This window comes from Equus caballus, chromosome 7 (genome assembly GCF_041296265.1).
Source record: "Equus caballus isolate H_3958 breed thoroughbred chromosome 7, TB-T2T, whole genome shotgun sequence".
Lineage (NCBI taxonomy): Eukaryota > Metazoa > Chordata > Mammalia > Perissodactyla > Equidae > Equus > Equus caballus.
In genome coordinates, this window is record NC_091690.1 from 67034513 (window position 1) to 67062282 (window position 27770).

Here is a 27770-nt window from a genome sequence, read left to right on the forward strand (position 1 = left end):
GCATATTACCAGTATATAGCAATTGTTCAATAAACGTTTATTCAATAAAATAAGTTCAGCATCTACTCACTCTCCAAAGTGTGAGATAAATGTCACCTCTTCTACAAAACCTTCTCTAGCATGGCCAGATGGAGCTCTAGTCAGCACACTGTGTATTCTTCTCATATAACACTTATGTGAATTTCAATATTTCTTTGTTTGTCTTTTCTACTAGATTCTGAGGTCCTTGAGATGTCCTTGTCCAACTCTGATTCACCATCACCTAGTGCAGGTCTAAGGCCATAGTACACCTTCAGGAAATGTTTGATGAATAAGTTATAGTATGTGATTAAGAAAAGCATGAAGGTACACTTGAAGAGGCAGCTTTGCTTTGTTTAAAAGAAATTCAGAACCACACAGCTCCCAATTTTCCTTCCAAGGGTGAATGTCTGCTTCCTTCTGTAACTCTTCTTTTGAGGGCACAGATTCAATGTGCTATCCCGGAGCAGACTCTTCATCTACCTTCAGCACAGTGATGCTGTGGATGGGGTCAGTGGATGGGGGCCACAGTGGATCACTTTGTGGCTCTTGACTTGCCTGGAGTTGGAACAATGGTCTTGTCTCACTCTGTCATAACGCTTAGGCAGTAAAGTGGTTAATGGTGATGTGGGAGTCTCAGATGACAGAAGTATTGAACTGCTGTGTGTAGAAACCCATGGGGAGAGAAAATCCTAAGATCATGGAACTCCTAAAGTATTCTCTTTGGAGGCTATAATATGGTATGTACACTGACCAAATGAGTTACCGGAAAAGGAAAGAGGGAACCTAAAAAGTATTATGCACCCACTCTGTGCTGGATGCTATTGTCTATTACCCCATTCTCTTCTCACAGCAACTCTGCAAAGACAATATTACCATAAGAGTTCTAAAAATAGTTGCCATGTAATAAGCACTTTATCCACATTATCTTTCTTGGTTCTCAAAGTAACATTGACCGACACTATTACACCCCATTTTATAAGTAAGGAAAAAGTGAATATTAGAGCAGCTTAGAAATTTCTCCAGGTCATTGAGCCCTCCCATGACAGAACATATTTGATTCTGTATCTGTCTGATACTTGCATTTCAACATCTGTCACACTTATGAGACTTCCCTCACTGAGCTTGTAAGCTCCTTAAAACTCATAATTTAGGGGCTGGCCCAGTAGCGCAGTGGTTAAGTTCGCACATTCCGCTTCTGCGGCCCGGGGTTCGCCGGTTCGGACCCCGGGTGCGGACATGGCACCGCTTGGCACACCATGCTATGGCAGGCGTCCCACATATAAAGTAGAGGAGGATAGGCACAGATGTTAGCTCAGGGCCAGGCTTTCTCAGCGAAAAAAAAAAAGGAGGACTGGCAGTAGTTAGCTCAGGGCTAATCTTCCTCAAAAAAACCCCCAAAACTCATAATTTAGTGGTATTCACACTCCTCAGCACCAGATATGCTCAACTGACTTTAATATAATTGAATTGAATTTTTCTACACCAAATTGCCTCAGTACCTCTTTGAGGGCTAGGAAGGTGTGCTATTTATTTTTATATTCACAGTGCTCTGTACAATGTCTTTTGCATTATAGGTGAGTTATAAATTGCTATTGGATGGTTGGACAGATGGATGGATGGATGGATAGATGAGAAGGTCCAAGAAAGAAATTAGCAAAGCTCCTCTGCTGGATTTGGAGATGAAGGAGGGGATGTGAAGTGAAAACAAAGAAGATCATATGATGGGAAAGGATCTTGAGGGTCAGTGACTGTGAAACATCTGAAGAAGGCTGTTCTTACTGTAGGGTGCAATTTAGATCAGAACAAGGAGGTTGGGACCTGACAAACGTGACACTGACACAAGGTGCTATGGTGTATCTCTTCGTTTTTAGGATTACTTGTGGTTACTTTATTTCTATGGCAATAGTCGTAGGCCCTTCCATGCAGCCTATATCTTATGGAACCAAATCAACTTGATCAGCAATAGTGACTCTAGTGAGGATAATATGACTTGAGTTGTTCCCTTAAGCAGCTTGCAGACTAACAGGAAAGAAGTATATTATCTTCATAAACAGCTGTAACCGAAGATAAAAAGAAAAGAAATATACTGAGATAGGGCTGTGAGTGCTCCCACAAGGGAGAAGTTGTGACAGTTGTACACTGGAGTTCGTTTTTAGCCGAGGTTGCCTGAATGAGTGCATAGAACGAGGGCGTATGGGGTCAGTGGAAAGGGTAGGTTGGACAATGTGGGAGAACATCTCTCCAAGATAGAAGCAAATTTTATCTTCAATTTAAAGAAAATGAAACTGAAGTTCAGAAAGAGTAAATTGCTAAAGATCACATAGTGGATAAGCGGTATAACCAGAAATCGAATCTAAATTTTCTGATGCCAAAACCCAGGGTCTTAATGATTTTGCTGGCAGCCTCCCTGAATTAAGGTGGTGTCAGGGAATGGAGAGGAACTGGGTAGAAATTGAATAATAATAATAATAATACCAATAGCAAATACTTACAGAGCCACCTACTCTTCTAAGCACTTTACGTATATTAACTCATTCAGTCTTCACAACAGCCCCATTTTACAGATGAACAAACTAAAGCCCAGACGAGTTAAGTAATTTGCCCAAGGTCAAACAGTCGGTAATGATTTGAACCCAAGCAATCTGACTCCAGTATGTGTTTTGAAATAAAAGCTAGAGAAAGGAGGAATTAGAGATGACAAAGGATTAGCATCTTCTAGATGTGCCAAAGTCTTCCAGGAATCATGACTTCAGAACTGGAGCCAAATGTTCTAATCTCCTTTCTACTGAGGGTCTACCTTGGGTCAGAAATGTGATCCTCCCTTCCTTGTTTCTCTCACTTTTAAAACAGGGGGGAAAAAAAACCTTAAAAAACAACTATAATTAGCAATTTTATCACTTGAATTCAAAACAAAAATTAAAAAGCAACTGAAAGGACGCCTTTGAAATGAAAAGGAAACTCTTGTAGATTACAAAAAAGTAGGCTAATTAAAATGATTGATATGTTATTTTGTTAGTGACTCATGTTGCCTTGTTACAGTTTCATTCATTTCTTGTTGACTAATGAGCTCATTGAAATAAAGAAAGGAATTTAGTTTGAATTTTAATTTTCTTTAGGGTTTTATATATGTTTACATTTCATTTTAGTTGTTAAGCAACCCCTAAAGTTTACTTCTATTTTCCATTTAACTTGAGACAAACAAGACAAAGAGAAGAAGAACATGCAATCTGGCTGAGAGACAGAGCCTTATGTGTTGGTGCATGTTGACTGTTTAAAATAATGGAAATTTCCTTCCCTTTGTAACAAACAAATTAGTATCATCAAAGAAACAGACTCATTCTTGGCCAAGTATGATCATTGATAGATGGTGGGAAAAACTCCTTAGTTCTAATGACTCTTCTGACTTTTTTTTCAATATGAAAAATAAGACTGGAGTTAAAATGTTGGTGCTTGTTCTACCTTGCTCTCTTTTTCAGCCTTTTAAACTTGGCCCTGAGACTTGGCATCTCTGAGCCTTCACTAGTGACGTGGAGATCTGCCCTTCCTTCTTTACAGGGGTGCTATGAGGTCCACAAAGAATGGTGTAGAAGAGTGTCCTTTAAGATGTATCATGCCCTAGAAATACATGGCCTTGTTAGTATTTTTTCTAATATTGACATTTTTAGTCCATGAGAAAGTATCTTGGGTCGTAATAAGCTGTTAACAACGGTCCTGCCTCCAGATCCCTATCCCCATTAATGAGACATAATGTAGTGGAAAGAGCAAGGAGTATAAAACTGGCTCTTTGATTTCTTTTTTAAGAAGCGTTTTTCTTGATTATTATTGCCAAGGGTTTTCAATTTTATTAATATTTTCAAGGAGCTTAATTTTGGCTTAATTAATTTATCCATTATTGTTTTTTTAAAATTCTATTGATTTCTGCTCTTTATTTTTTCTTCCTTCTACATATTTTAGGTCTCAACTGGAAGCCCGAGGTGCTCAAAAATGTCCATGCACTGGATGGGACAAAACATAAACATCCCCTGCCCTATGCAACCACTAGTATTTCTGTTTCTCTCTCAGCCCTACAGCAGCTCGTCTCTGTTAGGCTTATTGTATGCTTGGTTCGCTCATGCACAGCCTCACACAGAACAGTCGCATGAGGAACTCTCACACATACTTCTGTGGTTCACCCCCTGCATGGTTTCATTCAGCCTCTCAAATACCACAAGGCTCTCGAATACCTGCTCAAATGTGTCAGCAGCTTCAATTCTGGTGTTTGCCTCCTTAGCCATGCTGTCTTTTGGGTTCCACTTTGCTGTTCCGCAGTCCAGAAAATGCACCTAGGCAGAAAGCCGGAGGAAGCGTTTGGCTCACCTCATCTCTCAAGGACCACAGTCTTGCCTTGCCTATTGCCCTGAGTCTGGAAACAGTGCCCTCACAGATTCTTTCCAGTTTCATAGTTCTCATTTTTCAGCAGGAGGACAAGTTTAGTACCAGTTAGTTTGTCATGGCCAGAAGCAGAAGAAACGCTGTGTTTCTAAAAACTGGGAGGCTTAGGGTCTAGTTACATATCTCCTCCAATCTGTACCCTGTGCCTGAGATGGTTTATTTGCCCAATTGGTACCAGCATCTTCATTTAATTTACACGCAGGGTCTTGGTGAAGGCCAATTTAGATAATGGTTGGTGAAGCGTTTTGCACACTAAAAAATGTGCTATATGAAAATCATTTAACATTAAACTAAATATTACTCACTAAGCACAGATGCTTAAAGGATTAGTCAATGTGTGTGATGAAGCAAGTATTTTCTGGCACCTCAGAAAAGGAGATAGGAGCAGAGGAATAACATTTACAATTAATTACTATGTACCACATGCTATACTTGAGGCTTTAGTTATTTGAGCAGCCCTATAATATATGTGTTAATTTTTTTATCAACTTTATTGAGATATAATTTGCATAGAGTATAGTACACTCATTTTAAGAGTACAGTTCAGTGAGTCTTGACGAATGTGGATACCTGTGGAAGTAACCACGATCACAATCAACACATAGAACATTTCCATCACCTGGAAAGTTCTCTTGTGACTCTTCCTGGTCAATCCTCTCACCCCCCACACCAGGCCCCAGGGAACTGCTGATCTGTTTTTCTATCACTCTAGGTGAGATTTGTCCTTTCTAGAGTTCTATATAACTGGAATGGCACAGTATGTACGCTTTCTTGTCTGTCTTCTTCCATTCAACATCATGTCTGACGCACGTTAATTTCATTCCCATTTTTCAGATGAGGAAACAGGTTCAAAGGGGTTCAGTCACTTGCGCAGCCAATAAAAGACAGATTCAAAGCCTGATCTGTGGATTGCAAAGCCTGTGCTTTGGACTTGTTTTCCAAAGATTTCTTTCTCAGACTGAAGGGCTTCATATAAACAGCTAGACCAGACTGCCAAATCTCTGAGATTTGCCAGCAGTAATGAAACACAGCCTATTGTGGTGTCCCGCTGTCTTCCCAGTGCCGTATTCTGTGTTTCTCTTTTTTTTCCTTTGGACTTGTTAGAAGTTTATTGTATCAGGTTTATAGAAGAGGGTGAGCATCTTTAGTAATAGCCACATCCCCAAATAACAGAACCACTCTTTTGTGCCCATGTGCATGTATGAGAAATGTGTGTGTATGTGTTTTTCTAGAATTGCTTCTAAGTAAAATTCTTTCCTTCTTGTTTTTTACACCAGAAATCTGGCTTGAAGTAAAACTATTAAATGTAGTATAAACATTCCTAAATTGGGATGCTAACATTTAAAAATTGTTCCATGCCTTTTTAATGTGTTTTGCTGTTTTCCCTGACTAATTACCCTTCTTCTCAATATTTATATGTTAACATGACCTTTTTCTGATTGAATAACTTCAGCTGGATCTCAAGTGCTCACAAAATCTTACTTTTAAAATTAAATTATGTTCCAAAATGATGAGTGAATCATATCACAAAGAGAAGCAGGGTGGTAAAAAGGTCATAACATCTGTCAGAACCTCAGCACCATTGTTTTTACGAGTAAGAATCAGAGACCCTAAGAAAACAAGGCTGAGGCTGTTTGAATTGTTACCACGTAGGCACTGTGTTAGGAGTGATTTCATATACATCACCTCATTTAACATCCACAAAATCCAACAAGGAAGAAATTGTTATCGCTCTTGACAGTAATTGACTCGCAGGGAAACAGGCTCGCACAGCTCACTGTGGAGGTGGGGGTGAATGTGCCTCCAGATCTTTCTGATACACAAGCCCAAGCCTTTCTTTTTTGTTTGTTTGCTATACAAAAGGCCATTACACGTCTTCTTAAAAGTAGAACGTATTTGATTTTAAGAAGAACTCTATTATGTAAAAACAGCTTCTCTGGGGACTGGAGCAGTCTCAAAGCCTTCTGCTTTGGGCTCTCCTCCCTCACATTTCCAGTACACTGTGGCCACCCCTACCTTGTTCATCTGAATTGCCAAAACGGCCCTTTCAAAATTCTAAGATTCCTTCCAAAAAATAAAAATTTTCTCTGATGTAAGTGAATATTGGTCCGTGTTTCAAACTCCAGTTATGATTTTCCAGGGAGAGATTAGAAATACCTCGAACAAGGCAGGTATCTTTAGGAAGCGTGTCCAGTCTCTCACAGTGACTATTTTTATTCATAGTATGTAGTATGTTTGCCAAATCATCTATTATGTCACCTTAAAGTTAATTACATGTGCTATATAATACAAGACGTATGGTTCTATATCATTTTGGCCTCAGATTCAACAAACACTGATGGAGTGCCAGGTATGTGCTAGACACACCACTTGCTTCCATGTTCTTTATCATAAGCAATATTCTCTGAGGGGGTGAGTGTCACACATGGAAAAGAGCACTGTTTTAGGGTCAGACAGACTGGCCCGTCCACCTAGGTTCTGCCACCGGCTAACAGCAGGGCTTTGCAGGTTAATTGATAGAGTATCTGAGCCTCAGTTGTCTCATAAAATACAGAAACAGTGATAGCTATCTCATAAATTTCTTATGGAGAATTCAGTGACATCACATTAAAAAAAATACCCTGAAAAATCACCATAATATGTACCAAGTAAAGGGTCACATTATGCATTATCCTCATCTAATAAGTGAGAAATAAACTGAGGTTCAATGTAGTTAAAAGGCCATAGAGTTCTGAACTACCAGCGTTGGGGATCAATCAAAACAGATCTTAAAATTCTCTGAGGAGGGCTGTTCCCTACGTACAGCTGTATTTCAGTGGTCTTCGACCTTCTCATTAAATTGTGTTAGGGTGTAATTATATTACTTAGAGCATCTTCTTTCACCTCGCTGCCTTCCCTACGATCAGGCTTCATTGACCCAGTTCTCGTTGCTTCTGTCCACTGTAGAGAGCTGCATTCCGAATTTGGGCTTCTCCTTAGAATAACGACCCATGTACTTAACCATCACAAACAAATTCCTGATACTTCTTCTCTAGACCTAATGCTTCTCGCTGCTTGAACCCCCCTTCCCCTTGAATTCTATTTATTCGCTCTGGTCCTTATGAAGCTCTTTCATGAACTTTCTGAAAAGGAGCTGGCCATCATCTCTTCTATCAGCTTTATCTTCAAATAAAAAACCTATCTTTGGACTCCTCATTTGCATAGCAGAACAGTGTTCCCTGAAAAATCATTTACATACACATTTTCTTTGGAATGATCATTTGTGAAACGTTTCTAGAGGCAAAGAAAGAGCTGGTTCACAGCCCTCTCATGGCTTAAGATCTTTGAGGGTAGGAGCTAAGAACTAGTTACCACCTACAATGAGTCAGACGTGCAAAGGCATTTTTCTCATTTGCTTCTTGCAGCAAAGTTAGAAAGTAGGTAATGTTCCTCCTATTTTACTACTGAACAGGAAAAATCCCTGGCAGTGGCTCATTTGTGTTACTTCTCTCTCCCAAAGTGAAGGAAATCGAAGGGAAAAGAGTCATGAAGAAGCTGAAAACTTTGCCACAGATTACCCAAATCTAGAGCCAAGAGGAAACATCAGAGGCACTCCAAATCGAAGTTGCTTTGCCAAATCTGTCAGTAGTGCTTTTGGTGTGACTTAGCAGGCATGCGGCACCGCAGAGCCTGTCAAGTACTAAGCCACTATTAACTCCCACTTTGGAAAAAGAAAAAAAAAAAAGGAGCTCTTGTGTTCTGTAAGAGATCCTATGGACCCGTTAGAGCTGCCCATGAAGCTCGTCCGGGAACTCAAAATGCTGCTCATTAACTCCAGTTAAAAGTCATGTTGTTTGTAATCAAAATCATTGGAAGCCTACAGAGCTGATGTTTAGATGACAGCTTTTCGTTTTTCCTTCTAGGACTTCTTAAGAGGAGAAGAAAGAAAATTTTAATATTTATTGGGTACCTACTGTGTGCCATGCACTCTTCTAGCACTTTCATATGCATTAGCTATTGATCTTTTCATGTGTTATCTTCCTGTTGTTAAACTGGAGAAACCATGTGTGTGAGAGATTAAATAACTGGCCCAAAGTCCCATAGGAGACACGTAATGTAATGGCCAAGTGAGTGAGCACTAGAGACGGACGGGACAGGATTTGAAGCTACGCTACCTACGTCTTTTCAACTATGTGACCAGGAGCAAGTTCTGAAACTTCAAGAGGTTTCAGAACCTCTTGAACCTGTGACACCTACAGCTTCAGCTTCAAAGTAGGGATAGCAACAGGGTGGCTGTGAGGATTAAATGAAATAATGCCTGTGGTTGCACTTAGCACTTTCCCTGGCACATCGTAAATGTTTGGTAAATGTTAACTAGTCAGTTAGTGGCCAGTGGCGGCGGTATTAATGCCAGAGCAGGAGTTTGTTTTCATTTGATTCCCAAGTCCAAGTCTTTTATTACACCACACAGTCTTCTGGAACAATCATTTCTCATCCTGGGATTTCTTTCTTTTCATACGCTAGTAATTAACTTGAGAGAGACAACTTCAGTGATCAGCAATCTGAAATAGGCTTTAGAAAAATGGCATATGGCCTCATGTTAAATCTATTAAATCTTTGGTCAGGAAGTTGCTTGCATTACTAATTTTGCCCCTCTCTCGGTAAGTCTTTCCATAGGCTGAATTATTTTAAGTCCCACAAATGTAATTCTCTCTGAGTGGAAACTCAACACAGTACCTGTCATTCAGAACTGGGGAAAGGAGAATGGTCCTTGGACTATCTGGAGACGCAGGGCCCACCATGATGGCAGAGCAAGGTGTACAAAGGAAGCTTGTTAGCTCCAATTAGCAGAGGCCACTCTTCCACCTTTGGGAGATACTGGTTTGCTGGCACAGAAAGCCAGACAGTACACTTCTGCAAAGAAAAGGACTGGTTACCATGTCACACTGGGGCATCTTTTTTTCCGTCATTCGCTTGAGTACTTAGTTCTGAAGATACGAACTCAGTTGCGAACTGGTGAAAGTATGAAGCCAAAGAACTGACAACTTATTGAAGAAAAAGACGGTACATTTTGGAGTCCTAAGGATTGATATTGAGATCTGGATCCAGAAATTACTAGCAGCATCATTTCATGCAAATCATTTTCCCCACCTGAACTTTGATATTCTATAAAATGGGAAGTAATAAAAATGTAAAAAATAATCCCTGTTCTTTGTAGCTCTCAGAAGAGTTGGAATCACCCCATGAGATGAAGGACATGAAAATGTTTTATGTTGATTCAGTCAGTCAGCAAATATTTATTGAGTACCTATGTGTCAGATACAGTTAAACTGTAAAATAGTATACAAAAAGAATTGTTTTGTTTTGGGTGCAGCATTAGCCATTAATTGTGTCCCATTCACCAGAGGATAATAGTTGAGTATTCACCCTGGCACCAAAGTCCTATTTCTAGCTTATCTTCACACTCCAGGAGGAACATGAGGCCACATCTTCGGCCGCTTGCTGTCCCTTGAACAGGATGAGCCTCGTCACCCCCGTGCACTTCCGCCCAGGCTGCTGTGTCTTCCTGAGCGCTTTACCCTTTCCTTCCTAACTATCCAAGTCACGGTCGTGGCTCAGATATTTGTGCTTTGATTTAAACTCAGATGAACTTAGCCCCAAAGCCCATCTTCTTTTGGTAACAAAGCCATTTCTTCTCAGGGCTCCTCAGACTTCAGTGAGCACACAAGCCACCTGAGGGTCTTGTTAAAATGCAGATCTGGGAGCCTGCAGAATGACGCTGGGCTGCCAGTCTGTGCACTGCCCTTTGGGCAGCAAGGTCGTAGACTATGAATTCCGGGACTAAACTACTCATTGGTAATAACCACATTTTCCTAAATTGAAATTTACTGGCAGATTCCTCTCCACCAATACATGTAAAAGGAGAAGTGCCTGGTGGTTTTAACCAAGTAAGAGACGTGTACGCTTAGACAAGTCACGTAGCCTCCTCCAGCCCAGTTTTCTCATCCATAAACAAGTATCAGGCCACTCCTGCCTTGCTTCTTTCTCACTATCCCTGTGAGTGGCTTCAGTGCAGCACACATCTAACTATGCTATGCAGCCCTACTTTAAAATAATTCTTTTCCTTTCATTGATTTTGCTTTTTATTCTTAAGTCTCTTTGAAATCTCTTTCTATGGAGATTGTCATGGAACTCAAAACAGTGTCAAGAGGCAATCAGAGGTTTTTGGTTGTCAGAGACTCTGCTAAATTAAAGGTTAACTCTTCTCAAGTCAAAGGCTTCCAAAGGAAATAGAGACCCTGTGTGCCTCCAGTTATTATTGTCCGTTCCTCACGTGCCGTGCTTCTGTGCATTTCTGCAGTCTGCATCTCATACATTGGCATTTTTTCTCTCCCTCATGTCATAGCATCAAGAGCACAAGCTTTGAAGTCAGGCACTTGGTTGAATGCAGGCATCCTTGATTCCAAATGAGTTAGCCTCCCTGAGACAGGAATTTTCTCATCTGATAATCTGTAAAGTGGAATTAAGAAGAGGAAGAAAAAGAAAGGGAAGAAGAGAGAGGGAGAAGAAAAAAAGAAGGATAATACTGTCTGACTAAGTTTTTAGAAGTCAACTTAGATCACATGTAGTGTCTGGTTTGTATTCGTGGCTTAGTAAGTGTTAATTCCTCCCCCAGCCTATCTTAACCAACCTTTCTATCTCTGTTTCTTATTCTCTCTCTCTTCCAAACTTATTATTCTTCACTGGATTTCTTTTACCTAACATCATCCAAAAATATGCGATAAATGAATGAATAGGTAAAAGAGTGGACCAGCAATGTGAGTTCTAAGAATAATACTTTGCATTTTTATTTGGGGACTCTACTTCTATCTTTTCAAATCTCTGAAGCATTTTTTTTTGTTTTGGCCTCATAACATCCTTATAAGATATTATTTTTAACCTTTCTTATGGACACATTTGCCTGTACCTGTACCTACGGTTCTTGTGTTTTTATGGCTTGTTAATATGACTGAGAACTACTTGATGGCAAGAACCAGTTCTTATTTATCTCTGCATCAGTTGTGTCAAGCATGGCGCCTGGCCCACATAATTCCCTGAATAGTGTTTGTTGAATGAATGAATGACAGAAGGAAGGAAGAAAAAGAAGGAAGGAAATGCAAATAGTTCATTTTTCTAGCTTGAAAGTGGCTTTTCTTGCACAATGCCTGATACTTAATAGGTGTTCAATACATAGTCATCAAACACATGCAATTGTCAGTTCAAGTCTTTGATAGATTCCCAAATGCCAAGATGATAAAAAGTATTTTCTTTTGGAGCTTGCAGTGGCAAACACAAAAAGCAACTGGGGAAAATGGGGAAAGAGAAGCCATCTTTTTTCAGAGCAGAGATGTCAAGCTTTCATATCAGTGTCCGCAGTGTCTCCGCAGGCTGATGGTTGCCAGGGCAACTGTGGGGCCAAGCCTTTGCATTCGCGTAGTTTTCCATTGATAATTGCTAATGTGAACAAGTGCTAGCTTGCACTTTACACCTGCCTGGCTTGTAAGTCTACCTTAATTGGATGTGCCAAGATTGAGGAAAAAGTAATCTGGCCTTTCAAGACAACTGACAGGGAGATGAAGTGTTGTTTGGGCCTTTATTGTTACAATTTTGCTGACAAAATTACTATGAACTGTCTCCTCTCGATGCATAGCCTGCCTCTGTTGACAGAACCCTAGCGTTTATCTTCTAGGGGTGGTATATTAAGTCAGGGGAAACTTTGATGAAATGTTTGAAGCAGTTTGGTGGAAATTCACTTTGTTTTTTGTTCAGGTGTAGTGGGAAGAGATGTGGCATTGGAGAGGAACCCAAGGGAATGAGAAATTAGGAAGGGATAAAAGAGAGCTCATCAGTTACTAAGTGCAGGACATTGATTGTGTTGGCCCTTCTACGGTACATGGTCTTAATCTTCCAATATCCCTATGAGGCGGGTATTAAAATCTCCAGGCTAGAGATGAGAAAACTGGCTCTAAAGGTGAATTATTTTGTTAAAATCTCAGAGTGAAATGAAGACGTTGTCAGGATTCAAAGTCAGATCTTCTTGGTGATAAAATCTGTTACTTTATCTATTCCTGACTCCCGAGTGGAATTTCCTTCCTAACTATATCTTTCCCTCATTAATCTCATTTTTATTTTCTGAAGGCTTCACAAAGCAGTCTACTCCCCACTGCATGGACATCTCTGCTAGTATTTAAACGTATTTACCTCGTTTTAGAAAACATTTACTAGGAGCCCACCAGGTTCTGCGTACAATGTTAGGTGCTAACAAGACAGATAAATAATTGTCTTCACTATTGTATCAGAGCTTACCATCTAGACTCTAGATTCTAGAAGGAGAGACCATGAAGGAACAGATAAACTCGATTAGATGGAATCAGTTAAAAAGAAAGAAGTCCACATGTGTGCTCTTGAGCACAGAGGGGAAGAGGCCTCAGTGAAAACTTTTTGAGAAAACTGAAATATCAAGGGGGGATGAATTTTACTGGGGAACACAGTCAGCAAAGGCCCAGAGGAGTGAAATAGTGCTCCAGGAGTGGAGAATGCAGACCACATAGTATTCCCAGAGCAAGAGGTGACATTGGACATCTGGAGAAGGTGACAACGGAGAAGGGGGCTTGTGAGGCATGTTAAGGAGCATGGACATAAGCCTAGAGAGGAGAGAGCTTGGTCTTCTCTTTTTCGGTGGTAGATCTCCAATGACGTTCCTCTATGATCAGGATTTGCAAACTGTTTCTATAAAGGGCAAGAGAGTAAACATTTTAGACTTTTGTGGACCACATAAGGTCTCTGCCACAAATTCTTCTTTCTCTTCTTTTTTTTCTTTTTTTACAACCTTTAAATGTCAAAAGCATTCTTCGCTCATAGGTATAGAAAAACAGGCTGCAGGCCATATTTTGTCCAGAGGCCATAGTTTGCTGAATCCTGTTTTATGGCATGGTCTCCAATCCATAACAATCCTGGCCACCAATCTTTAATTTGTCAATTTTCCTTTTAAAATTTAACGCTTAGTTAAAAAGCAATATATATTATCTCACTTAATCTGCACGACAATCGATTTATAAATTCTAAAGGCTTAAGGATTTTTTAAAAATTGAGTAAACCCTGAAGACAAGCAGGAGCTCTTTGTAATTCTTCATCCATTTTCCATTCACCATTAGGCATTTGTTAAATTTTTAAAAGGTAAAATGGTAAGATTTTATTTTGCACGTAATTTAGCCCTGCAGTACTTGAATTCTATTGCGCATAAGAGTCACTGAATAGGGTTGTAGACCCCAAACCATGAATAGAGTACCTTGTGTGTAAAATAAGGAATTTTCAAAGTTGGTTTTGGCTATAGGGAATTTTTCACACATATGCTGACTTTAGAAGGAAATTTTCCCCCACCAAAGTGTGGATGGTTTAGAGTGCATGATATAGTCCCTGGCCTACATCCTCAATCTAAAAATGCAACACAGCCTAGATTAGTCAAGGTTATTTTTTGTTGCTGTTTATTTGTTTTAGAAGTTGAATCACCCACTAAGCTGGTGATTGATAAAACACTTGAGCGCATTTTCACTTTCACTATGGCCAAACCATACTCCCCCCTTCTATAGAAGCAAGAGTGTGTTGCTGTGATTGCTGTTGATTATTTCTAATTTAAATGCAAATATTTTTTTTATACTTACCCCTGTTCAATTTCATCACCTTAATTTTAACACCCTGATCAAACCATTGAGGTTATCTTGAATCCTGGTTTTAGACACGTTATCTGTCTTACCTAATTTCTCAGAATCTTAGGGCTAGAGGGGCCGTGAAGTTCCTCCATCCATTGAGGTTTGAGCTGGCACCGTGGGGCCCTATCATTTAGCTGTTCACCCTCTGTTTGTGCACTTCGAGTGGTGGGAAATGAGGACGGGATTCAGCACCTCCCACTGCATTATTGAACAGCTCTTAATACTTAATGGGGTAAATGAAAGGAGCAAAAGCATGCTTACTATCAGCGATTTGCGTATACAATCTCATCTTATTCTCCAAGCAAGCAAGTGAATTAAACATTCCTATGTTAATTTTACAGATGAGAAAACTGAGGATTAGGGAATGTTAGTACATACGTTGTCCTAGCTGGTAAGAAATGGAGTTAAAATTCAATGCCTTTCTGACTCATAAGTCCAATGATACTTCCCCAATTCCACAGGTGCCTTATTATAGCTAAAGATCTTTTTTAATGTTGAACCAAAGTTCTTTCTTACATGCCATGTTCATTCTGTCCTCTGCAACGACATGGAATAAATTAACTCCCTCTTCCCTTGCCTTTGCGTGTTAGAGGGCATTATTCATAGTCAGGATAATGTAGCAGCAGACAAACTCCCATAGGGAATAAGAAATGGATCTGTGGATAGAACACCAAGGGGCTATGGACATGAGTTTTGACAAAAGATAATTCTGGATTTGAACCCCAGATCTTGTACTTTTTTCTGTTTTTTTGTAACCACAGTCATATCAGTTCTCTAACCTTTATTTTCCTCAGGGTGAAATGAACAATATAAATCAAAAGATGTTCAAAAGAGGGCCTACCCCTCAGTGGTACTGTTGTGAGGATTAACAATGTGATGCTGACAAGAGCTCGGCACAATTCTTGTAGAGAAGAAATGTTGCCTGATCAGTAGCTGCCGTGTCATTGTTCCTGAGCATTCTGTTTTCCACAGTAAACAACATATTCAAGGACCCCTTCAGTATGTGGAAAGTCCTCCTCTTTTCTGCTCACCCTTTTCTGATCAGGCTCCAATTTATCTGTATTCCATAAGGCAATACTCATTTGATGGGTAACTTTGTCTTTTTCTTTGTTACTGATAAAAGCATTGAATAAAAATTGTCCACACTTTTATGTTAAGTGTCAAAGAGTTTAAGATCATCACATATGTTGCCTTATTTCATCCTCATATTATCCCTATAAGGTAAATGCTGTTATTATCATTCGCATTTTACAGATGGGTAAACTGAATCTCAAAAAGGTTATGCAATTTGCCCAAGGTCAATAGGTCAATAGTGGAGCTTGCATTCAAACCAAGGCTGGCTGGGTCCAGTGGTCAAGCTTCTTCCTTCCATGGCTCAGAGAGCAACCTGGAGCCATGGGAGCAGAGATTTCATCTCAGATTCGTTCTAAATTCTGCTCAACATTATTTCCTCTTATTTTTTTTTCTCTCTCCTCAAATCCCCAATCCTCTGTGTTTTCCATAACATGTCCCGTCTCCCTCAGGAATACTAAGTTAATTCCCACTGATATGAACAGTTTGTCTTCTTTGAGCCTGTTTCTCCATCTATAAAATGGGGCTAGAGATACATATTCAACAATGCTGTTGTGAACAATAAAGGTAGTAATTCAGACAAAGGGTCCAGATCTGCCTTGGGCACATGTGAATAAATATATGTTTCTGTTCCCTTCGCTCACTGCCTAGCAGCATGAGCATTAAAAGAGAATAATTAAGCAGGATAATTACTTTATTCATTTACTCAACAGCTACTTATGAACTATCTACTAATTGTAGGGCTTGGTTTCTACATTGGATGACTCAGAAAAAATTATTCTATAGCATTTTGTAAACTGTAGGAAGGAAATGGCTGTGATATGGTGGGCACCCAGAAAGCCAGGTAGGGCTTCCCAGACTGAGAGGACTTTGATCTGGGTCTTGAAGAATAAATAGGAGTTATTCAGACAGCAGGGGGAGAGGGAAGGCCTTCTAGGCATAGCCAACTGGGAATAGGAACAGAAAAAGTGTGAAGTATACAAATAGTGGCTTGCTTACCCAGCTTGTTGGTTGCCATTCCTAGGAAATTGTACCTCCCATTGCTTCTCTTTTCCTGCTAATTTTTTTGTAATTTGCAGGAAGCATAATGAAAATAAAGAAAATTAAAACAAATGCATCTGCAAAACACGGATCTAATGCATTGTGTTTTTCTTTTTCTTTATTGTTTCCTAATCGTTATTAATGAGATTCTGTCAGATTTTATTTTTATTAACCATTCACTGTTGTTAAAAATTCAATGTTTCTCTTTTTGTTTGCTATTACTCATTTCCTTTCAATGACTATTACTTTTATATATTATGTTGTATATTTGTAAACTTTAAACAATTCCAAGAACAGCTATCTCAAGAGACACATTATGAAACTGCCAAGTACACAGACTTTGAATGAAATACCTGGGTTCAAATTCTGGTGCTGCAAGTACAATCTTTTCCGCCCGGGGTAATTTATTTAAACTCTGCCCTAGTTTTTGTTGCCGTTTTCTCTCTAAAATGGAGGTTAACAGTAAGTACTTCATGTTTATTGTCATGAAAATTAAATAGGTTGTATGTGAAGCACTGAGCCCTGTGCCAAGCTGCTGATGGTAATGTATTATTAATATATAATGCCCATCTATTTTTACATAATGTAAATATATCTGATGGATTTGATTCTTAGCCAGGAACAGAAATACTCATTTCTTTTTTCACTCTAGCCTTATTACATCTATCACTCAATAAGACTCTTAAAAGAATCGCAGCGTTATCAGATGCAACTTATTCATTCATTCATTCATTCAATTTACTTAATGTCCACTTTGTTCTGAACACTGTCTTAGGTTCCTAAGAAGCTCACAGTCTGGAGGGGAAACAGATAAATGAGCATATGATGACAATGTGATGTGAGAATGCCCACCTACCAACAAGGACTGCATGAGGCTCTTTAGGACTCAGAACTCAGCACTTCGCTATGGCCCACTGGATCCCTGAATGATGTGGCCCCAGCCCATTCCTCCAGCCTCTTCCACTAATTCCTACCCCGTCTCCACCCTCTTCCTCATTCTCCCCCACTGCACATGCTTTCTTCTGGTTCCCATGCTCCTCTTTTGTCTCAGGATCTGTGCACAGGCTCTTTCTCTGCCAGGTGGCACCCCCCCTACTCTTCGCACATTGCTTCCTTCTCCTTGTCATATCAGCTTAAATGTCATTTTCTCAGAGAGCCCCTGTGCCATCTACTGACCTGTTGTCCTCGATTTTCTTCATCCTGGCATCTTCATCATTTCCTTCTTACAACATATCAAGTGTGTGATTGTATATCACCCCCTTAGGCTGTGAGCTTCATGCAGAGACCATGCTTGTGTCCATCCCTGTCCACACAACATGGAGCAGAGTAGAATGTAGACAGGGCTCTGTAAAATATGTGTTCCACAGACAAACATCAGGGACGGTGATAGATCTGTGGGTTGAATCTCACCAGACGAATAACGGTTCACCAGGGGGACAAGGAGAAATCATCAGTGGTTAAGAACCATGATTTGGAGGCAAGCACATGAATTTAGAAGGGGTTCAGATTTAAGTTCAAATCTCACTCTTGCTACATACCAGCGATATGAACTTGGGGAAATTATCTTGATTTTATGACCCATAGCATTTTCATCTGTGAAATGGAGATATTAGCACCTAATTGTGAGGTTGTTGAGAGGAGTAGACTTCAGGTATCCAGAGCATGTGGTGATTAAAAATAAATAGCATTGTTAGGTGTGTCTTCAAATGCGATAATGAGGATCGTGAAGTATATGAATGGAAATATTTCAACACAGTGGGTCCTCACGTCTCAGTCTGAGAGCGAAAGACATGGTCTGACCTGAAGCACTAGGCTGCTGTGAGGAAAATTGAATTGTTGCAAAGTCTTTGGAAATACAAAGTGCCTACAGCAAGTTTTTGAAGGTCAAAGATTTACAGTTTCCTTTCACAGCATCCAGAGGATGTAAAAATAATGGTTATTCGTTATCTTAGGTGCTAGTTTAAATGCCGTATAAATAGTATTCATTTAATCCTAAACACTCTGTGAGCTATTATTTCCCTGGCTCTAGAGATAAGGAAACTGAGACACAGAGATGGTGAGAAACTTATTCAAGATCACAGAGCTAGTAAGTGATAGAGCTGGGGCTTCAAGCCAAGCAGCGTGGCATTACAGCCCATGCTGTGCACTGGACTGCTTGTGTGCTCCTGAAACACCTGTGGGATTTGAATGCTATGTGGGTGAATTCAAAGCCCTCGTCCTCCACTTACTAATTATACAGGCTTCGGCAATGTTTTTAATCTTCCTGAGCCTGTTTGCTCATTTAAAAGACGGAAATACAACAATATTTCCTTTGAAGGTGGGTGACATTTCAATAAGCCAGCAGATGTAGTTGTAGGTCCCAGCCTTATAGTTGATGCTCAGTGGAAAGTGGCTAATGGGACTACTCAAAGTCGTCCTAAAATCCACTCGTAGGTCTTGACGTGGTTGAGATTTTACAAGCCTTGATGGCTTTTAATTGAGAAATATGCATCCATGACAGGTAATCAATACGCTCATTTGGCAGCCAGGTTCCAGATGAAATAAAGCTAAATGATGATGCAATTAGAATACACAAACAAATCCCCCACAGAAGCCAAACAGACTTGCCTGCTTTCTCCATCCTAATCATGTTGCCGTGTTTAGAATGCATCTGGAAGGCATTTTCCTCCGTAAGTCTGGACCCAGCTAAATAAATAGGGCTCTTTCCCTCATGGGCTGTTTGCTTCACCTGCTTTCTCCTTGGAGCTCAGTTTCCCTCCGCCCAAGGGTAGACAGCACGTAGGCCTGACTCCCTAAGTGTGAAGGACGCGCTGCACACCTCACTGACAAACATCGTCCCCTAAATTCATTTTGTCATTTCGTTTCTCGTTGTCAGAGAGAATGACAATAGCTTGCGATTTTAATGGGGAAAACAGTTCAGGAGGCATGTTCTCAGCAGTCTCTGGCAAATCTTTCTAAAAAACATCCTTCTTCTCTCCTTTATAGGAGTCTGTGAATTACTAAATGACAAGGCTGTCTTTGTGGTCACCCTCACACTAACCTTCTCCAACTTTCCCTTCCAGTAGTCACAACTCCAGTTTATTAACTTGAAAATGCATCATAACTGCCACATACCAGTGAACAAAATAAATTGTAACCTGAACCAATGTTTTAGTTACTCTTGGTTCAAATTCTAGATCCTCTACTTATCAGCTCTGTGTCTTGGGCAAGTAATGTTAGTTCTGGTGCCTTAATTTCCTCATTTATCAAAAAGGATGATTATGGTCCCTGGCATTGGTTTGATGGGAAAGCTAAGTGAGATAACATATATGCAAAGTTCTGACATGGCTGGCTGCACGTAATAAGTTCACAATGCTTACCAGCTATTTTTATTATTACCACCCTAAATTTTGAGTCAAAGATCAGAAATGAGACTAATTTGAGTTAATTAACTTCTCTGTACAGTACTTTCTGGTAGGTTGGGATATTGTGAAGAACAGGAGTTGTAGGGACAGGTAAACTTGGATTCAGACTTTGGCTCTACACTGCTGTGTGACCTTGGGTAAGTTACCTAACCTCTTTGAACTTCAGTATCCTCATGTGTAAGCTCTTTAAAGAATGTATGTAAATATAAACGTCTCCTCTCAGAAATTTGGAATTTTAGCTTAAGCTAAAGCAGGCAAATTTGTGACTATGTTAGAGTGTACAACTGCTACATATCCATGAAGCTCGTGATACTGGCGTGATCTAAAACTGCTTCCAAAGTGGCCAGTCATAGGACCGGTAAACTGGAAAGCGTCTCTCGGTATCATCTTGTCTGACACATTCATTTTATAGGGAAAAAAGCCCAAAGTTCCAAGTTAAGTGACTCATCTGCAATGACACAGCTAGTAAAAGGCTGAGTCCAAGAAGAGATCCCAATTATCCCACAGTGATCAATATTCCGTCCTATCTGTCAAAGCAAGGCAGAAGAACGAAATAAAACAGTGAATTCAGATTAAAAACAAAGGTTGAAGGAAGGCAGAGAAGGAAAGGAGGGACGGAGAGAGGGGAGGGGAAGAGATAATTCAAATAGAGTGTGTGACATCATTTGGAGCACATGACAGTCCTGTGGTGCAGAGCATGGTGAAGCTGGAGTGATGGGGTGGGGACAGGGCAGAGGAGAGGCTGTGTGGTTGCAAATCCCAGCTCTACCACTTCGTAGCTGTGCAGTCTGGAAGAAGGGACTTAACTTCCCCGTGCCTCAGCTTTCTACTATCACCCTCTCTGTAAGGTTGTTGCGAGGGCTAAAGAGATGCTGGTTATAAAATGATCAGTACAGGGCCTGGCGCATGGGGAACATGCAACACAGTTAGCTATTCTTACCATTGAATGTGAAGCTGGCATCTCTTTTTGTTTTATTTTTAAAGCAGCTATTTTGAAATCATCATTTTATGTTTTTTCAGTTAAATGCCACAGAGCTAACACTGTGATAAGGCGTTGGAAGTAATTATAAGAGAAGCAAAGGGCCAGGGGAGGGGACTGCGCAGGAAAGAAGCACCAATATGTATGAAGGGCTTACTATGTGTAAGGCACTGTGGGGAACAAATATGATGCAGGGCCTACTATGTGTAAGATGCTGTGGGGGAGCTTTTCATGTCTTCTCCTACTTAATCCTTATCACAGGCCTGTGGGGAAGGTATTATCGCTCTCAGTTTACAGATGAGGAAAATGAAACTCTGAGTGATTAAACCATTTGACCAAGGCGTTTCTAATGCAAAAACCTCTTTCCTCTCCCTTCCAAGACATAGTCCCTGCCCACCAGGAAGGCATTGGATACAAGCCTGTTTTCAAAAGAAGCAGCTTACAGTCCTAGAAATCTTTAAAAGAAAGATCCAAGAAAACCGCCTAATACTTTTTTGGGGGGTTTAGGCAAATTGCCACTATTAGCTGTCTTATACCATTTCCACGAAGAACTCTCCCGCATTTTCCCATCCCCTTATTCTTTTCTAAAGTATGAATCACCAGATTGAAAAGTAGGCAGTCTCTGAGTTTATGTGTCTCTCTGTGTTTTCTCTTTCCCAGGATAAATAGTATTGCTGCTCCCAAGAAAGCTTAATTCACAATGCCCTTCTTGGACACTGATGGAAATGTCTAATTAAGGTAAAATACATATATATACACACATATTAATTAAATTTTATGCATGATTAACGTTCTTATACCTATTCTATACTCAAGTGATTGTGGTCTGCAGAAACCCACTGACGGGCAAGGGAAAGGAGAAGAGTAATAACCGTGGTGCTATTTTCATTTTCTCTTTAGTCTTGAGGAAAATCTTGTAAAGTGGCATTCTCAACAAGCTTCTGTCAGTAGGGTCTGTCACAGTTGGTGGAGGTGACTGGCATTAGATGTGCAGATTTCTTTTGGCTTGAATGGATTGGTTTTCTTCCTTGTGAAGCTTTTTTTTTTAATTTAATCTTTGGAGAAGCCCAAAGGAGAGGATTGAACCTTTGTTTGCAATACCAAAGGAAAGCCCAGCATTTAGAAAATCCTTATAAATAGGATTTCCTCTGTTGAACTTGACTGAAAGAGATTCTAGTTGAACGTGGAAAGGGCTATATTTAAGTAGGCAAGTAAATTCTTTGGTGTATGGGAGAAAAAACTTTTCCTCTACCCTCTTAGGTTTAGTACTTGAGGCTTGTGAATTAAACTGACAAAAGACAGAGTAACAGGAGAAAAAAATTACACGTGCAAAGAGCATACATTTGAGAGCGCTCAGCGATGAGTAATTCAAAGGAGTGGTTATACATTGGGACTTCTGTACCTAATTTAGTATTGGAAAGTGAGGGGAAGAAAAAGCTCCTATGAGAAGAACAAATAGGTTTCTTTAGGAAAGACAGATGGGTTTTTTGGGAGAACAAATGGGAGATAAGAAAGTTTGTGATAAATACTTGTCTATACAAGTATGAATGGTTGGTCTTTTCATCTTCTTCAGAACCATAAAACTCCCCAAGAGATGGCATTTAATAGTAGCTTTACCCTTCGTCTTTCTCCTGGGAGCAGACCCACCCCAAAGAGGGAATTTAAGGCAGTCCTCATTTCTCAGAAGTTTCTGCTTTTAGTCAAATAACGGAAGCTCCGTGAAGGACAGCTTCTTTCTGCATCTGCTGAATCTCAAGAGTCTTCAATAATCTTTATACCAAATCTGGGGTTCTGAGTGTGTTCCCACATTGGCTATCAGAAGATATTTCTGCATTTGGCTTTTTTGGGGGTTAAGGTTTTACAATCTGTTATCTTTTTAGCTTAGAGTAATCAGTATTTAGCAGGGCATGAATGAAAATACAATATCATATTTTTATAGGAATTCATGAGGATCATTGGATATTCTATGCTTTTTTAAGTTTTATTCTTTGGTTTTGATCACAGCTCATGTCTGAGAGAGAGAATTCCCACAGAGACTGTGTGGGATGTCCCTGTGTTGGTGATGCTCTCTCAGGTTGCAAAGAAGACAGGACTAGTCCAGTTACATCAGCTGATGGGGAATTACTTTAAAAGTACCGGGAAAAGTAAGGAAACCATCTGAGCAACAACACAGTCAGGTTTTATGAAGAAGAGGAAAGACGTTCAGCACATAATAGTGACCCTGAGGTGTAGCCAGAACCACTTCATTTTACTGTACCTTTATGACTGCTGAGAACCACCTCTGCCTGTAGCGTCTCCATGCTTGCAACGCAGAGGGAGATGAGCGTTGCCCTCCATTCCCACTACTACAGCTGTCTCTGCTTCTGTCTGTCTTGTGGCTTCTGTGTCATGCTGAAGCGCACACACATCCAGATTCTTAACGTAGAAGGATCAGATTAAGTTGATTTGTCACTATTCCTTGTAGGATGTCTTAGTTGGAAGAGTCCCTGTGTGAAACATTCTCTAGGTCCCCAGACTCCCTAAAGTCTAGTCCACCACACAGTTGTTTGTAAGTAGCCGTTGTGCAAACACAGGGTCCACTGAGGTGTGGCCAGGGTAACAAATCTACATGGCTTAAACATGAAAGGTAGAAGAAACAGTCTTTGGCCTCTTTCCTAGGAAGGGGCTGTGGGAATGTCAGGCACTTGTAGAAGAACTCTCATTCTTTGGGATGCTGGGTTTTTTGTTTGATCAGACTATTGATTGCTAATTCCCTATGCATTGCAATGTCCTTTAGGAACACCAGAATAGCAGAATTTCCTTGGTTCATATGTGAGAACACGACTGAAACCTGTTCGGACCGGTCCAACAGAAAGGCTGCCATTGAATAGGAAAACAAACTTGGACCATTAAGAATGAAAGACAAGCTGGGATTCTATGCTATAAGAAGCAACATAAGAGACAAGCTAAGGAAAGGGAAGGGCACTTGTGAAGGAACCAAAAGGAGATGCTTGAGAGGAGAAGTGTCCAGGGAATGAGATATAGATCATCCCAGGCTTTTCCATAGGGGAGCATGAAAGGAACATGGGATGTCCTTTTTTAGGACTCAGAGGTCCAGAGTCTGAGAGTAGTCAATAAAAGGCAACTTGAATAAGACTCTTGATTCATCCACCCCAAAGAATCAGTGAGTGGCCTAAGATAGGAGAGATATGAGAGGGAAACACAAGAAAGAGAACTGAGTCAGGGAATTAACGAGTCCTTAGAAGGAAAGTTGTCCCAATCTCCTCTGCCTCCTTCTACCCAAACTTCTAATGACTTGGAGTAATCTAAGGCAGCAAATTTCCACTTACGCTAAAGTATTTCTCTAAAAATCAAGCAATACCAAGCTTTTTCTTTCACACAAAAAAATAGGTTAATAGATAAAATGTTCTCATTTTAAAACTATCCTCCCTCAGTTTTGTCCTGAAACTTTGGGACCTGCTCTGTTAGATCTTCCATGTGTACCTGCCAGGGACCAAAGTGATAGACATGTTACAAATGATGTTAATGGAAAGACTCAGAAATAGGTGATCATGCTTAGGTCATGATGTATTTTTTTTATAGATTTGGATTCCTTTGCTCTGGTTTTCTGTTGCGTTTATACACAGCAATCTAATCACATTTTCTGCTCATAAAAGTCATACTTAGTAAAGATACTGGGATTAACTGTGTCTTTTGTACTGGGGCTGTGCAATCATCATGGTGTGCTGTGACTTCCAGGTGCTCTGCCACCTGGACATTGTACAGAACCACTGTTCAGGTCATAGTTTCCATATGTGACTCCCATGTTTTTACGAACTTTGTTATTGTTGATTACGTTTCCCAGACTCTCTTTCTACAGCACTTCACTGTGTTCTCACATGCAAGAGAGTATATTTGCCCGGCATTTCCAGACAAAGACTTGAGGCTTGCAATATGATAGCCTATAGGTCACCCAAGGCCACCAAGATGCATGATAAACTCAAGAAAATGCCAACTCAATGACTTGCCCGGAATGTTCAGGAGATGACGCCTCCTTCTGGGGAGCCAGATGGCAAATGAACGATCTGCTGATGCTTTTACAAAATGGAGGTGAAAAACACTTCATGACCAGTTGACTAGGCCTAGAAAAGGGACTGGAGAGTTGGTCAAAAGTATTTATTAAGCACTTGTCACATGCTTTAGGAATAAGGTCAGCTGAGGAGGAAGGTCTCCAGGCTGATCTTTTCAATCAGATGAGCCAGTTTGTGAGAGGAGGAAGACAAGATGGGAATCACGTCAAGAAGCCTCCAAATTAATGACTTGGGTAAAAGTTCTCCACCACAGACATCTGGATGGTGAAATCCACGTCTTAACTCAGGGAACTGGCTTGCCTAGATGGCTAATGCCAGAAGTCAGTTTTCCAAAGACTGGCTAGAAAGAGAGAAATTTTATCTGGGTAGCCAAACCATGGAGCTCTAAACCAAAGTCCTTGAGAGATGGTGAGGTGTTGAGAACATAAACCAAATACGAACTCTAAGTCTGAAGGGCAACACTTCTCTTAAGAAGGCAGAAAGAAGAGGCAGAGCCAAGGGTCAGAAATAAAATGTCTAAAATTTATGGAGCACTTGCCATCTAACTACCAGGCACTGTTCATTATGTACACATGTTAACTCGTTTAAATGAGAATGATACTAATATCATCCCTATCTTGCAGAGGACAAAATTGAGGCACAAAGAGTTCAAACAACTTTCCCAAGGTCATGCAACTAGGCCACTACGGAGCTGGGATATGAACTCAGGTAATATGGCTGCAGAACCAATTTTCCTGATGGCCACATGATACTGCCTCTCAATTTCAAAGGAACTGGTTTAGATCTATGTTGAACAAAGGAAGAGAATCCAGGAGGATTCACCCAAACAAAAAGAAGTCTTTAGTTTGCCTCTATGGCCCTGTGTGTGGTCAGTGTATGAGGCAGGCTTCAAGTTAGAGCAAGGGAGCAGGGAGCTCTGGGGGAATCATCCAGTGGTTAGGAATTCTCCAGCAATGACCTGTTGCAAATTTGGAGCTTGTCACAGCTCTGAGTGTATGTTTAGTGTGAGGTGCCCTCTCTATGATCCCTTCCTCCTTTGCATATTCTGCCACTGGAATCTCTGTAAGGTGGCGTGTCTGTAAGTCAGTCCTAGCAGACATATTCAAGGGCAGCATCTCCATGGTTCAGACAAGAGCTGAGCCACATGAGCTTCCTGTCTGTCAACATCAGGGTATTCATCTGCGCCGAGCTGAGGCCCACCCCATGGCCCCAGTGCCCACAAACCGAAGCCACTATTCAATCACCTCTGAGTTGGCGCCAGGTGTGCTCCATCTTCAATTGCATTTCCTGGCCTCGTCGGAGCACAGGGTTGGCTGAGGTGACCCTTCCTCACCCTTGTGAAACAGAAGCCCTCACAAATCTTTTTGTCTGACCTTGTTCCCGGGAGACCATCCGGCTCCTGAAATGCTGCATGTGAGTTTTGCAGCTCTTGTCCTCTAAGAAAAGGCTTCTGGTGCTGTAGCTTGCAAGCAAAACGCTAGAATAAAGCTAGGGAAATTAGACTCATTTCCTATTCCGTCCCCACCAAGCACCACTTTTGTAAATAAGCCTTTTCATCCCTTCCCCCACACCAGGCACCCCTTCCCTCCTCTGCATTCTAATGGGCAATCTCTTTACCCCAGAATTGTCAGGAAAGCACTGGCTGACAGGTTGTGTTATTGCTTCTGATCCAATTGGTCACATTGTGTAACATCTTAACTCCTAACCTAATCCGATGGATGCAGCTTGACAGGGCATAGCGGGGATGCTGGTCCAGCTTCTCGGAGCTGTGTTTAAGATCCTGCCTCCCTGCAAGCTGCTGGAGACCAGCACAGCATTCAAAGCACTTCAGGGCCTATTTCTTGGTCAAAGTAGGTACAAGAGTAGCAGCCTATCCCCAACTGCAGGGTTAGGTCCTGAGAAATACCTGTGGCCATTCTTCTTGTTTGAAGAAGCTTCATGATCTTAAGTCGGTATAAGAAAAAATACTGTTTAGGGGCCTGAGGTTGTGGTGACCCTCAGAAATCTCTTTAAATGCCTTTTCATATTCAATAAAGTCAATAAATAATAAAAATGGCACATTCAATAACGAGAATGTCAATGACAGTTTACACGTTTCCAATTTAAAATAAGAGGATTGAGGGGCTGGCCCGGTGGTGTAGTGTTTAAGTTCCTGCGCTCTGCTTCAGCAGCCCTCTATTCACAGTTTCGGATCCTGAGTGCAGACCTATGCACCACTCATCAAGCCATGCTGTGGCAGTGTTCCACGTACAAAATAGAGGAAGATTGGCACAGATGTTAGCTGAGGGCCAATCTTCCTCACCAAAAATAAATAAATTAATTAAATTAAATAATCCTTTAAAAAAATAACAAAATAAAATAAAATAACAGGATTGAACAAGTCAGTCTTATGTACTATCTCTTCCCCAGGAGAAACTTTCAGCTTGTGTATTTGTTTTACTTTGTTGTAGACAGGTGCATGCTAAGAGAAATTTAGTCCTTCTGCGTCTGGTCCTCCATGTAGATATTCAGGACCTTTCTGATTTTATGGCCCAGAGTTGATTACATCAGCCTCCTGGGTCCCACCTATTTGCCCGAGCTCAAAGCTAGCTCAAAGCGTGTGCTGTCAGCTTATTTCTTCCAGTACCCTCCTCCATCTCCTTGAAGGTGCAAGGTTGGAGTGGGGGGTAGTTTACATTCAGTTCTCTTTCTTTCTCTCGACGCTTATTTACAAAAGCCATCATTCTTGTTCTGCTCCATGATTAATTCTTTCACTCTTTAATCTAGCCCAACCCCAATTATTTCCCAATAGCTCTAGAGTCATAGAGATCCAACTTTGAGTCCTATCTCTGACATTTGCTAGCTGCGAATTCTTGGATAAGTTAATTAACTATAGTAGCCTCAGTCTAATCATCTGTAAAATGGGGAAATACTACTTCAATTCCATTGGGTCGTTGTAAAGATAAAGTGACATAATGCATACAAAGTGCATAGCACAATCTTGGACCCACAGAACATAGTCAGAGCCACTCACTATTAGGAGTCA

At 40.7% G+C, this 27770-nt stretch overlaps 1 protein-coding gene across 4 annotated transcripts in view; it reads left to right on the top strand.

Annotated features, from left to right (window-relative positions):
- TENM4 (teneurin transmembrane protein 4) overlaps positions 1 to 27770 on the top strand; it is a 2707421-nt gene that overhangs the window by 1340307 nt on the left and 1339344 nt on the right. For all 4 annotated transcript variants that reach the window (XM_070274304.1, XM_070274303.1, XM_070274305.1 and 1 more), the window contains one exon: positions 21336 to 21413. The gene's annotated coding sequence lies outside the window, so the exon portion shown is untranslated. The remainder of the gene's footprint in view (positions 1 to 21335; positions 21414 to 27770) is intronic.